This window comes from Cervus elaphus, chromosome 22 (genome assembly GCF_910594005.1).
Source record: "Cervus elaphus chromosome 22, mCerEla1.1, whole genome shotgun sequence".
NCBI classification, from domain to species: domain Eukaryota; kingdom Metazoa; phylum Chordata; class Mammalia; order Artiodactyla; family Cervidae; genus Cervus; species Cervus elaphus.
In genome coordinates this window covers 45,013,850-45,028,674 of record NC_057836.1, presented here as the reverse complement: position 1 = coordinate 45,028,674, position 14,825 = coordinate 45,013,850, and the positions used below count along the sequence as shown (strand labels likewise).

The 14,825-nt window shown below is 46.2% G+C and overlaps 1 protein-coding gene and 1 pseudogene across 1 annotated transcript in view; both read right to left on the bottom strand.

The window, feature by feature from the left end:
* The window catches only part of LOC122680087 (apolipoprotein L3-like), an 86,727-nt gene extending 76,251 nt beyond the window's left edge, over positions 1-10,476 (bottom strand). The window contains exon 1 of the mRNA XM_043881017.1: positions 10,437-10,476. The gene's annotated coding sequence lies outside the window, so the exon portion shown is untranslated. The remainder of the gene's footprint in view (positions 1-10,436) is intronic.
* Positions 1,476-7,111, bottom strand: LOC122680095 (annotated as a pseudogene).
* Positions 10,477-14,825: the final 4,349 nt, after the last annotated feature.

Here is a 14,825-nt window from a genome sequence, read left to right as displayed (position 1 = left end):
CTGTGGAGAAAAGGGAACCCTCCTCCACTGTTGGTGGGAATGTAAATTGCAGCTGCCATAGAAGACTACATGGAGTTTTCTTAAACAATTAAAAATAGAGCTACCACATGATTTAGCAATCCCAGTTCTGGGCATATATCTAGAAAAAAGTAAAGCTCTAATTTGAAAAGATACGTGTACCCTGATGTTCATAGCAGTACTATTCATAACGGCCAAGACATTATATTAACCTAAATGTCTGTTGACAGATTAATGAATAAAGCAAATGTGGTACACTTATACATACCATGGAATACTACTCAGCCATAAAGAAGAATGAAATAATATTATCTGTAACAATATGTATGGATCTAGAGATTACTATACTGAGTGAAGTAAGTCAGACAAAGACAAAGATGTGATATTAACTTATATGTAGAATCCATAAAATAATACAAGTGAACAAATGAATGGAAACAGACTCATAGACATAGAAAGTGAACTTTTTACCAAAGTTTTGGGGGGACAGATAAATTAAGAGATGGGATTATCAGATATACACCAGATAAACAAGGGCCTGCCTACTGTAGTAGCATAGGAACAGTATTCAATATCTTGTAAGAAACTATAATGGAAAAGAATAAAAAGAATATAGATATACACATGCTGAGATGTTCTGTCGTGTCTGACTCTCTGCAACCCATGGACCTTAGCATGCCAGGCTCCACTGTCTATGGGATTTCCAGACAAGAATGTTGCAGTGGGTGTCATTTCCTCCGCCACGGAAATTCCCTACCCAGGAATCAAACCTGTGACTCTTGCTTAGCAGACATATTCTTTACCACTAGCGCCACCTGGGAAGCCCAGATAAATACATAGATACCTGTATGATTGAATCACTTTGCTGTATACCTGAAATTAACAGAATATTGTAAATCAATGATCCTTTAATAAAGCAAACAAACAAAAGAAGTCACTGCCTTAGTAAGACACATCAGCTAGGGCTAAAAGTGAGTTGATATTGGAAGAGAGGTCTAGAGACAACCAGCAGGGGAAGACTCTTCTTGCTGGGACATCACAGCCTCTGGAGGGCGATAGAGGAGCCCCTGCTCCTTCTGGATCCCAACAATCCTAACTTTCTGACTTTATCCCATTTTCAACCCATTCGTATACCTGGCCTCTCATTGCTAGTTTGCCTGTCTCTCCCTTTATTCTGCCTCCAGGGTCATCTTTAGTCCAAAGGAAGTGGTTTCTGATGGGAGGGGAGTTAGGGGGAAAATGCACGCATGTGTGTGTATGGCTGAGTCACTTTGCAGTTCAGCTGAAACTATCACAACACTGTTAATCGGCTATACTCTAACACAAAGTAAAAAGTTCTTAGTATGAAAAAAAGTGGTTTCTCCCTGCTTCTCATTCTCTCATGCCCCCTCCTCCCTTAATCCAGGCTCTAGGCCCCTTCCTTCTCTCTCCTCATCCATCACCTACATCCATCCCTTCCCAGCTGTGCTCAACCACAGAAATGCCAAATTCCTAACCCCCAGCTTCATTAATGTGGTCTCCCTCTCTTTCCCTCTAACAAGGTACCTCTGCATGTTAGCCCCTCACGTGTCCCTGGACCCTGCACTGCTCTGGGGATGGCTAAATCAGGTCCTCCTGCAGACTCTCATAGATCTGGGTGAGCTCCTCCAACTTCCTCTCCAACTCCCATGCCCGCTGCCTCAGGCTTTCAGCTGCTACTGTCTTGGCACCATCGTGCAAGTGCTTTGACTCCTTCACCAGCAAGCCCACATTCACCAGAAAGAAGACACCTGCAGTGGCCTAACCCATGATGCGGGTTCCTCTGGGAATTGTTAAAGGTGTGGTTTTTAAACCTCCCTCTATCTGCTGGATGGCCGGGCCTGAGATTCTCCCAAGGCTCATGTTGATGTTTGCATTGGCTGCAGAGCCAGGGTTGGCTTTGCCTGTCTCCATGGCATGGATGTTCATTTCAATGCATTGTATAACCTCTGTGACTTTCTCTGTTGTGGGGATGCCCTTGAGTACCTCGAGGAGAACCTTCCATTTCTTGACAACACTTGACATCATACAACTGGCTTCGGTTTCTGCTGATGACCTCTTCACATGTTCGATGATACTGGTGGACACACCGGTCACAGCCGCTGCTGCTCCCAGCCCTATCCCAGTGGCCAAGAGCACCACACTGGCCCCCACTGTCACGGGTGCCAGAGCCAGGCCAACAATGGTCAGAATACTAGACACAGCAACGGTGCTATGGGTCATCATGTTGGAGATGGTACATCCCTTATGCACCTTGTCAACCTTGTCTGCGAGTGCGTAGAACTTGCCTATGAACTCCTCCAGCTGCTGTTTCACCTGAGGAAACTTAATCAGAAAACTCCTCCTGTCCAGCTGCTCTTTGGGGACTCTTTCTTGGTCCTCCTCAACCAAGGCTCTTTTTAATTCGTCCACGTATTTGTGTAGTTCCTCTGCCTCTTCCCTGTAACAATGAAGGTCAAGGGATTAGAAAGGCAGTTTGCTTGTCTGTGAAATTGGCTCCATAATATCTATTCTGCATAAACACAGATAGGTTACTATCAATCAATTAGAGAAGAATTTTATAAATGTAAACATTTCCCTTTCAACCTTAAACACGTTTTATACTTTATGGATGCTCCATCTTGACATAGCTAAACTTGGCATAGGTAAACAAAAGTCACCTTAGGATACTGGCAACTTAAGACAGGTATTTGAGAGAATTCCCAGGTGGTCCAGAGGTTACAACTCTGAACTCCCACTGCCCCTTGACTCAATCCCTGGTTGGGGAATGAGGATCCCACAGGTCATATGGCTCAGCCACAGAAAAGGTATATGGTAAAGACGTCTCACAGGTGGGTCAACACCATCACTTCAAAAGAGTTTTTGGAGTGGGAACTCCACAGATAAATAAAGACATGTAGCACTGGAGGAGAAAACCTTCATTTGAGGGCCTCGGTGTGTAGTGAGAGGTCTCCCTGCTCTTTGCACTTGGCTACTGGGAAGTGGTCCCTAAGCCCGTAGAATTCCGACTGATAGGCATGTCCTTGCCTGCCTGGGCCTTTGGCCACTGGCCAGTCTCACAAGGTGACGAGTGACCCAGGGTCTCTGGGTCTCATGGTGTCACTTCTGCCATCTGGGAGAGCTGGACACTAGGGCACAAGTGTGACTTCCAGGAGGGGCTGGAGATGACAGGTCAGGGTAACTTGGCTTTTAAGCAAGGTCAGAGTCCCTGATGGGCAGTACTCCGTGCATCTTGTCACACACTGAATGCAGGTCAGTAACGTGTCCTGAGGACAATGGAAGCTTCGTCTGTGAAACCTGCCCAGACTCTGCCCTCTGACTGGTGGGCACTTTTCTCCTTCCCTGTAGTAAACTGTAGCTGGGATCATGAAGCTTTCAGTGAGTCCTGTCCATTCTATAGGGAATTCTTGAACCTGAGAGTTGTTTTGGGGATCCCCTAAATTTTCCATTGAAGTCAAAGTAAGGGCAGTCCTGGGCACTGTGCCCTTATACTTTGCAGATTGGCTGTCTCTATGACTTAGAATTTTTTAAACCCCAAAAGTCAGAGCTCGAAGGCACCTTATAATCATTTGGTCTGCCATCTGCTGTCTCCTAAGCATTGTGCCCTTGACCTTCTCAGCAGAAGGTCACTGGGTCCACCCACTGCCCCAGTTGACAGGGAAGCAGGAGATGTGCTATGAGCCCTGGTTTCCCTTGGACTCTCCAGCTCATCTCACTGACTCCTGACCCATCACCCAGCACCCTCAACCGCTCAGGGGTCACCAGCTTAACTCACAATTTACCTGGTGACAGCGTCACCTGCCTGTACCCCAGGCTGTGTGCAACTATGTGGAACCTCTAAAGATTCAAGGGACTTGAGGAAACACCCATCTGAACAGCTGAGCCTGAGGAGACCGGCACTTGCACAGCTGGTGGAGGAAGCATTTCCTCTTGGGTGGGGATGCATGAGGCTCCTCAGAATCCCTCTAATGACACACAGTCGCAGCCACTCACTGTGACTCTGGAGGGCTCACTGAGCCACACTGCCTTCCCACTGTCAGGGTGACTCCACGTAGATTAGAAGAGGGTCCCAGACTGAGTGAGAAGCCAGGTCCAAGGCAGGGTGTGCAGACACAGTCACCCAGGGCCCTCTAGCCCAGCATGAGGGGATCCCATCAGAGAGGGAAGAAATGTCCCCTATTCCCACTAAGGGGAACTCTGGTAGGGTCACAGCCCCTTCAGTTCTGTGTCCTTAGGGCCCACTCTCCTCAATCTAGTCCTGGTCCTGCTACCCAAGCCTGCCTACTAGTCCCCCAACCTAGACCCTCTGCCTCACCCTGACCCCTGGGTCTGACCCTGGTCCAGGCCTCCCTGGTCCTTTGGACAAGATGATTGCTCTTGGTTTCCCACCTCTGACCCTGCAGTTCACTCTGAAGCCATCACCATAATCCATCAGACTGAATTGCTATTCCTGTTGGACACAAACAGATCTGATTCAAAGTCTTAAACCCATAGGCCCAGGAGTTGGGCAGGGCTAGATCCAGGATACCACCAGCTCCTCCAGTTCCTCTCTAGCCTCTCTTCCTTATGGGCCAGCAGGATCCTGTAGGGTTGGTACAGTTCCTAACATGGGGAATAGAAAGAAAGTAGGCAGAAGCCCAGGACACAGATGGTGGTGTCAGAATTTTCTAACTTGTCCCAAAGGAAATTCTGCTTGGTTCTCATTACCAGAAAGAAGACCCTTGACCCCTGTCTCTTCCCAACAAGTTTTTTAAGTGTTAATATTGACTGAGTTCTTACTCTATGTCAGTCCTTATGGTAAGCACTTAATTGCATGCTCACAGTGTCCTCACACTAAAAATGAAAAGATGAAGAAACTAAAGCAGACAGTAGTTCAGTAATTTGTCCAAGGTCACATAACCTGCACCTTCCTTGCAGGTTTCATCTCTTCTCAACCCAGGATCATTCACTGTCAGCAAATGACATGGAAGAAACATTCCTGATGGGATCTTGAGAAGGAACATCCTTGACCCCAACAATAGGGTCCTTCCTGGAGGAGGTGTGCCTGCCAGGAGGAAGCTAGCCTGGTGCCGGGGACATGGGTGACCATCCTGGTGCAGCTGGGCAGGTTACCTGGATAAAGTGGCCTCGGTCTTAATTCTCTCTAGGATTTTATTCAGCAGGAGGAGCAGTTCCTTTCTGCTCAGTATGTCCCAGAGACATTCAACGACCTCCTCAAAAAAGATCTCAATATCTAGATGAGAGAAAAGGGAATCAGATTAGAAGAATTTGTGGTGGAACATAAACGTTATTGAGTATAAAGTAGTTAAAATTCATCTTGCTGAGCAGCAGTCACCTGGGGTGCTCTTGGTGAGGTCATCTAGGGTTATGGATGGACTGTCCCCCCACCCCCCAGTTTGTATTGAAGAGTTAATCCCCGGGTGACCTTTTTGAAATAGGGCTTGTAAGGAGGTTAGGTGAAATGAGGTCTTATGTGGGATTCCCAGGTAAACTGATGTCATAGGTGGGATTCCCAAGTTCTATTGGTAAAGAACCTGCCCGCCAATGCAGGGGATGTAAGAGATGCAGGTTTGATCCCTGAGTCAGGAAGATCCCTTGAAGGAGGACATGGCAAGCCACTCCAAAATTCTTGTTTGGAGAATCCCATGGATAGAGGGGGCTGGCAGGCTGCTGTCCATATGGTTGCAAAGAGTTGGACATGACTGAACAACTGAACACACACACACAAAGAGAAGAAAGAGCAAGTGTGATCTGTTAGCTACCACTTCCAGAATAGACTGGCAGCAGCCTATAAATGAATGCTTTCATGTTTGGGCAGCGAAACAATTGAATACTGATGTTAAATTGGATTAAGAATGTAATGACTATAAATAGCCTCAGATCACTACATGGTAAGGTTACTCTTTCATGAGTTATCAAAATCCATGTGTGATTTCAGAGATCTGGAGGTTATAGAATTGCAGCTAAGATATTGGTGGCCAGGCTATATATATGTGTGTGGCCTGGGACTTGAAATAAAATGTGTTTGTTGGTAAATGCACACAAAGAGGCATTATTCTTATTTCACAGAAGAGGAAAGTGAAACTCAGACAGGAGAATGGACAGCCCAAGGCCACAGAGCCAAAAGCTCTGAGGTTGAATCCAAGGTCAAGTATCAGACATTTCTTGGACATGACTTGAATCCTCCTTACATTTAAATCTCCTGTGATTTGTCCATTCTACTTTATAGAACACAAAGGGGATTCTTTGCAACTCATTTTTGGTGATGAGCATGCAGTAGTGTATATAGAAGTAGAAATATAATGTTGTACACATGAAACTTGGAAAACATTACAAACTCGTGTTACCTAATTTGAAAAAAGACTTTAGGACCACATGCCATTGAGTAAAACTGCCATGTGAGAGGATTCCTGCTTCTGACCACAGACTCTAGGATAGGCAGGGGAGGGGATCAACCACGTGGAGGAGGGGTGGAGTCAGATGTGATCCTCATCACCCCTCCCCTCCAGGTGGGAGATGGCAAAGGCCAGACTGGGTCTCAGTGCAGGGTCCACTGACCCTTGCAGAGCAGCTGGGCAGGTGGCTGGGCAAAGACAGAGGAAACAGCTTCTGTGGTGATGGCCCAGGGTCTGGGAACAGGAGGAGGCTAGGGTCAAGGGAGAGAGCAGCAGAAGCTCCAGTGATGCTGGACGACCTCCTTCAGGCCTGCCTGGCCTTGGGGACTCCCATCTGCTGTCCATGCTCCACATGTGCTCTCCCTGCCTCTGTTCTGAGTCACTTGCTGGGTGGTGGGAGAGGCAGGAAGTCAGCACCTTGGTCATGGATCCTGAGAAGAGGGTCGGGAAGGAGGCTGTGGGCAGACCCCAGGGTGAGGGGAATCTCCTGGTCTCTCTTGGAAGCTCAAGGATGCTTATCCATCCTCTTCATGGTTCTTGATTCCTTGGCGTTTAACTCAGCCTGGAAACACCACCCTCACTTCTGGGTCAGAAGTAGGAACCTTCCAGAGAAGAGGCAGCTGACTACCTGAGCAGTGTCCGAAGTTTTCTGAGCTCATGTTGGCAGCAGGGGCTCTCAGAGACCTCCCTTCAGCTCCTTGTCTGCATCAGGCTGGAAGGAGGTGTGACCTCACCCCTGGGGAAGAGAAAACAGACTGTGAGCTCCACTGTGAGGGCACAGTGGCTGCAGGGAGCAGCGAGGGCCAAGTTCTCTAGGGGGTTCCCCTTGGTCGGTCACCAGTGCCTCCAGGGACTTATCCCAGTGTGGTTCTCTGTCTCCTGGGCTCTGCTGGTTGTTAGTTCAGCAAAGACATTCACCTCCTACAGTTTCTTCCAAGCCAAATCTGAGTCCTGCTTTCCTGTGGGGCCCAAGGAGAAGGTCATCAGACAGGAGACAGCCATCTGTGAAGTTATAGAAACAATCAAACCAGAGGCTAGAAGAACAGATAGGAGGTGATACTCTGGAAATGAAGTGAGGTTGGGACACCTGTGTTTTTGAATTGGTAATAACTAATATTAATGATAATATTGATCCAGTGTCCTTGACTTGCAGGCTCCTGAAACTTACTTAAACTTAGCTCAGTCCAAGTTTTCACGCTGGTGCCAGTGTCTGGACTGGAACCCGAGTCTTTCTGATGCAAATCACACATTTGTCATGACTATGTCTACTCCCTCTAATATACAAAAATATTTATTTGTGGATATATGTTAACTGGTAAATGTCTCTTTTCGTTCCAAAATGATGAGCTCCCTGTGCTCAAGTCTCTCCTTGATAAAGTTCCTGGTGATACAGCTCCCAGAGCCCAGGTCTTCCTTGCTTTTGCAAGAGCCTTTTTCCCCCAAGGGTCTGGAGTCCCATCAGCCCTGCCCCAATTCCTGTCTCCCTGCTCTGAGTGGCTGAGAAGCCCTGCAGGTGTTCTGTCCTCCTTGATTTCGCCTCCTGAATATTGGACTTGATGTAGTTTCTAATCCTTTATGTAAATAATAGTGCACAGAATATTCTCCTTGTATAAAACTTCACCTACATCTGAGAATGTATCCTTAAGCTATATCTAGAAGTAGAATTAAGATCAGATGGCATCAACACCTAAATATTTCCATACCTAGAGCCACAATGATATGCAAACAAACTATAGCAATTTATGTTCACACTTTTAATATATAAGGGTGTCTATCCTTTCAGATATGCCCTTTCTCCATGGTCTTTCTCTAAAAAATAGATCATATTTTTATCATTAAATAATTTATTTTGGTTCTGCATGTGATTATCTTGCAATGGGAGATGAGGAAGGCAAGCAAGTATTGATGTTCAGCTACTGTATTTAAGAAAGCAAAAGAACATCTCTCAACTACTCTTCCTGAGACTTGACTGAAATGATGGTAAAGGTATATATTGGTATAGTACCATCTACTGATAAGAGTGCATGGTTTCTGTAGTGTAGTGGTTATCACATTCACCTAACATGCCAAAGGTCCCCGGTTCACAATCAAGTGGAAACAACTTCACCTGGGCTTCCCTTGTGACTCAATGGGTAAAGAATCCACCTGCAATTCAGGAGACATGGGTTTGATCCCTGGGTTGGGAAGATCCCCTGGAGAAGGGAACAGCTACCCACTCCAGTATTCTGGCCTGGAGAATTCCATGGACTGTGTAATCAAAGGGATCACAAAGAGTCGGACATGACGGAGCAACTTTCACTTTCACTGATAAGAGCAACTTGTTTTTGTGATCATTGCTCTGCATTGGTATCAGCTCTGAAACTTTACCAATGGTACCTCATATGTTATTCCATTAGCTTTTGGGATGTGTACCATTGTATCCTCATTTACAAATAAGGAAGCTGACACATAGGTGTTACCTGACTTACCTAAGTTCAGAAGTCTTGCCTTTGGTACACTGGTTTGACCCCACTCACTGGGTCAAGAACCCATAGCCTGCCTCTCTTCCCTCTGCTGCTAGCAAAAACAAGGACGGGAACAATAGGAGACCAGAGTCTTTAACAAATATTTGAAGACTCACTGGATGGAGAAGTGATAGCTGAATAAAGAGGAGTGCAGTAGAGGGAGAGAAACAGGGAGCCTGTTCACAGGAGAGAAGACTGGTCTGCTGGGCAGAGCCCCAGAGAGGGAGCAAGATCAGAGAGAGGCCTAGGGGAGAGCAGGGGACAAGCTGACCAACCCCACATCCCCTCCCATATTCACAGCAGCCTTCACTCTTCACCAGACATTTAGAAGGTTACTTGAGAATGAGATGCAGGGAAAAAAAAATAGATTACGTCTCTGTTTAATTATGGAGGAAGGTAAAGGATACCCATGAGAGAGATAGACGTGGGATCCAGGAATCAGGAACATCAACCCAGTGGGAAAGGAATCCAAGGATCCCAGCTGGGTGTGCAGCAGACCTAGAGAGAAACCAGTCCAGAATGGGGTAAGAAATCCAGAGTCTGTGGGGATAGGGGGCTCAGTATCCCATGAGGCACAGTTGGAGAGAAATGGAGGAAATGTTGAAGAGAAACAGTGCAAGGGGTGAAGATAAGGACAGTGAGAAACATCAGGAAAAACTAAAGCGCAGGGGGAGACGGGGACGACAGAGGATGAGATGGTTGGATGGCATCACCGACTCAATGGACATGAGTTTGGATAGGCTCCGGGAGTTGGTGATGCACAGGGATTCCTGCTGTGCTGCAGTTCATGGGGTCGCAAATAGTAGGACACGACTGACCGGCTACACTGAACTGAACTGAACTGCTGAGAAGCATGTGCAGCTATATGGTACAAGTTAGCTCTGAAAAAATGTATTACAATATCACAAAAAATGTAAACTCTTTTGTTTGATTTTTTTTAAAAAGTCTAAAGTAAATCTATCTATGTCCAAGTCCCTGGGAGACTGTTTCAAAACTGAAGTAATATTAATATATATAATATGATTTAACTCTCAAATGTATAATATAGTGATTCAAAAATCTTAGTTTTATTTCATTTATAGTCATTATAAAATAATATTTATCTTTTAAAATGAAACAGAGTATTTAAATATGTGAAATAAATATACTTGTTAATTTAAAAATCAAAATACACTTCCAGAACTTGGGAGCCAAAGCACTGAAGGGAGGAGGAGGATTAATATCTCAGTTTACAAAGCTGGGAATCAAGAAATAGTAGGTCCAGTCGAGAGCATAAGAAACAAAGATGTAAGTAAAGTGCTTACAAGTACAAAGCTTCCTAACAGAGGATATATAATTAGTGGAATAATAATATGAGGAGAAGAAGGGAAAAAAAAAAAAAAGAAGAAGGGGACAGGTATAATAGAAAGTATAAACATAAATGAAATCCTTATTTTTCCTAATAAGAAGCAAACAAATACTATCAAATTTAAGTCAAGGACAAGCAAAATGTAATACCTACTACTTATTAGCGATTGTGGTTGATGACTTCCCACTTTGCACCAGGCACCTTCCCAATTGCTTGGTATGAATTCACTTCCTTTTAGTTCTCACAATAATCCTATAAGAAAGGAAACTGACACTCAGAGAGGTTAAGTAATTTACCTAAGGCACATAGCTAGTCTAGAGCCAGAATCCAAATCCAGGTTCCTGTCTACTGCGCACACATTCTCACATTATTCCACCTCCCAAAGCAGTAATATCATTTAAAGAGATTGATCAACTATCTAAAGAAGAAGCTTTTCCTTGGAAGAAAAGAGCAGAACCCTCTGTACAAACTGATCTGTTTTAACCATATGCACTTAGGACTAGATTGTATTAACTCTAAGATAGCAGAAGTCACTTTATAGTAGTCAATAACCCACAAGATTGGTCTGATTTCTAGTGCCACCATCTTAAAGGTGATGGAAGCAGCTGAATGAAATGCCAACAAGAAGTGTGTGGCTCCTGCTGTGACAACTGTCAGTGTAGGAGACATGTTTGTGTTGATGAAACTCATTCAGTCAGTTCAGTCGCTCAGTTGTGTCCGACCCTTTGTAACCCCATGAATCGTAGCACGCAAGGCCTCCCTGTCCGTCACCAACTCCTGGAGTTTACTCAAACTCATGTCCATCGAGTCGGTGATGCCATCCAGCCATCTCATCCTCTGTCGTCCCCTTCTCCTCCCACCCCCAATCCCTCCCAGCATCAGGGTCTTTTCCAATGAGTCAACTCTTTGCATCAGGTGGCCAAAGTTTTGGAGTTTCACCTTCAGTGTCAGTCCTTCCAATGAACACCCAGGACTGATCTCCTTTAGGATGGACTGGTTGGATCTCCTTACAGTCCAAGGGACTCTGAAGAGTCTTCTCCAACACCACAGTTAAAAAGCATCAATTTTTCGGTGCTCAGTTTACTTCACAGTCCAACTCTCACATCCATACAAAACCACTGCAAAAACCATAGCATTGATTAGACAGACCTTTGTTGGCAAAGTAATGTCTCTGCTTTTTAATATGCTGCCTAGGTTGGTCATAACTTTCCCTCCAAGGAATAAACATCCTTTAATTTCATGGCTGCAATCATCATCTGCAGTGATTTTGGAGCCCAAAAATATAATCTAGTTCTCTAGTAAAGTAGGCATGAAGACAGAGCTAAACCAGAATAATAAGAGTGAACATACTTGGTTGAAAAGCATGAGTGGGCTGTAAACAGATATTGTCCAGCAGCATCTTGCCCACTGACATGTGAACCCTTGGGCTTCTGTCCCCTCAAAGGAAGGAAGACCCCTTACTGGGGAGGTGAATCCCACAGGCCGACAACTCTGCTCCTGCAAAGGCACAGATGCTCTTGAAGGTGATCAGAGAAGTGGTCATAACAGGGCACCCACATATAATAATAATAATAAAAGATAATGATTGCTATGAATATGTTTCATTGAGACAGGCTGAGTCTGTGAAAGGCCATGAGTTCATAATAATATTCAAATGAGAGGACTTTAGTAAAGTGTGGCCAAAAAGAGAGACATAAACTTTAAAAGGAATGCTAGTGGTTATGCAGGAGACGCAAGATGGAAGAGATATGGGATCGATCCCTGGGCAGGAAGGATCCCCTGGAGAAAGAAATGGTTGCCCACTCCAGGACTCTTTCTGGGAAACCCATGGACAGAGGAGCTGGGAGGGCTGCATCCATGAGGCTGCGAAGAGCTGGACACATCTGAGAGGGTGCCTTTCTTTTGTTTCTATGGTGCAAAGAAGAGTGAATGTGATGGGAATATTCTATGTTAATTGAATTTAATAATAAGAGGCATCTTAAAGTCTATGGATGTATTCCTCTCTGTTTATTTACATGAATGTTAATAAAAGATTGAGAAAGAAAGAACCCCTGACTTCCCGAAGCTGGCCTGGTGTCACAACAGGGCGATGCTCTTCTCCAGTTGGATGTAAAGGCTCTCACAGAACTCCAGCCTCACACAGGGTCACCCTGAGAGCAGGAGTGAGGAGACAGCAAACACCCATCACTGCGCCCTCACCCATACCTCGCCCCCTCCCTTGGCTGAAAAGCACGACTGCTCCTTCTTTACCCATTACAGCTTTATCCTCGCTCTGGTCTCCATACATGGTGTTACTGAGACTCTCATTGACTGCCCCAGCTCCCCCGGCGCCATTCTCTGCAGCACTCAACCTAGAGTGGCCCTATTTCCTTAGAGCCTCCCACAAATTGCCTCACCTGAGCTCCATCCTAGAATCTTTCTACATCTTCCTCTGTGATGCCCAGGGTTCTCCCTCAGGAAGAGTAACCTAACCCTCAGCTTGTTCGCTGGGAAGTGGTGGCAGAGACTGGAGGTACTGACATGTGGCTGGAAGAGAATTCATACAGGCAGGCTCTTCTTGAAGCACGTGGGAGAGGAGAGCTGGCTGGCCCCCTGCCTCCTTCTCTGCCCTGAGAAGCTGCAGGACCCCAGGAACCAGATCAGCCTATTGAAATCATGAAACATGAGAAGAGAGTCAAGTCAGAAAGAAGAGGAGGGATCAGGCAGAAGGGCCAGCTCTTGGATAATGACAAACAATTGTAAATGCGTTGAACACTGGACTCATCCTTCCATCCTTCCCTCTCATTCCTGGCCTGGTCCTGACCCTTGTCTGGGGCCTCAGCTGGGTGTGGACTTGGTCAGTGCTTCCTCTGCTTGATTCCGTCCAGTGCATCTTCCTCTGTTAGTTCTGATTGGTCCTTTTATGGAAACGCTGTTGGTGGGAGAGGTGAGGACTCCGGAGAAGCCTGTCCCTGCCCAGCTGCATGGCAAATCATTCATCCCTCCCATCCTCATGGGCAGATGGATTCTCCCCAACCACCTCCCTCATGTGCCTGCCGTCATGCTCCCTTGGAAGGGAGAGCAGTGTTAAGAAAGTCCCTAGCCGAGCACCCAGACCCTCCCGACTGCCCCAGCTCCTGTCTTCCTCACACTCTCTGTCTCCACAGGGCCTGCTGCAGGAGACTGACACCTCACTTGGCACAGGCTGCCCCTCCCCATGAAATGTGTTTCCCCACTGGCCTCACTATGTGGTGGGTTACTTGTCCCTGGAGGCCCAGCTCCAAGCCTCCCTCTGCCAGTTCCTCTTCCGCCAGTTCCTCTCCAGCTCCTCTTGAAGGTCACACTTTCCTGGTTGTGTTCCATTTTTGCCTAGTTCCTCCAGGTCTGAGAACCCTACCCACATCATCAGGGGCCCTGTCTGTTCTCTGCTGCTCCTCCTGTCCAGGACCTCTGGGCACCCTCCGCCCTCCTGGGCACAGCCTGGCCAAAATATGAGGGGTGGGACCCCTTCTGGGGACATGAAACAACTAGCTTCTCGATGACACAGCACAAGCCCAGGTCCCTATGAAAGTTAAAAAGAGAGGGAGGATAGAAGGGGAGAAAGAGGAAGAGAATAGAGAAGAGGTGGAAAAGAAACTAAAGGTCCTAATCAGTCAATCATTCAAAAGGATCCAGTGTAAACCAGAGAGAAAAAACTGGAGGGACTGAAGGAAGCATTAACAGTAACATTGATTTGAGGAAACCTTTCTAAATATACACATTCCACAAGATATAAAGGAAATTCTGACCTACTGGACTCTTGGAAATTATAATTGCCAACGATCCCGTAAACTAGGTCAGAAAAAACATCTGCCCCCACAGGGAAAATGGAAATCAGCTTTTAAAACCTTAGTAAGAGAATAGAACAACCAATTCCCCAGGAGGCAGGTTGCCCAGGGTCACACAGCTCTCTGTGGGCAGAGAGGAGGCCAAGACCAGGCCTTTGGACATGGGTACGAGGGAGAGGTGGGAATGTGGTATTTTTTTTTTTTTTTCATTTATTTTTATTAGTTGGAGGCTAATTATTTTACAATATTGTAGTGGTTTTTGTCATACATTGACATGAATCAGCCATGGATTTACAAGTATTCCGCATCCCAATCCCCCCTCCCACCTCCCTCTCCACCTGATTCATCTGGGTCTTCCCAGTGCACCAGGCCCAAGCACTTGTCTCATGCATCCAGCCTGGGCTGGTGATCTGTTTCACCCTAGATAATATACATGTTTCAATGCTGTTCTCTCGAAACATCCCACCCTCACCGTCTTCTGGAATGTGGTTTTAATAACCCAAAGTTTCTCGAGTTCTCTCTGCTGGTAAGAAACATAGATCTAAGCTCATGTCCCTCCTGTTATACTGATGTCTGTACAGTTTGGCTTTTTTCTTAATATTGCAACAGCGGGATTGCATGTGGACCTTGTGCAGTGAGCCCGTCTCACTTCCTCCAGCAGGGCCATCTTCCCCAAAGGACCTCCCATCACCCACATCCTGAGCAGAGGGCCCGGCGATCACAGGAATCCAACACC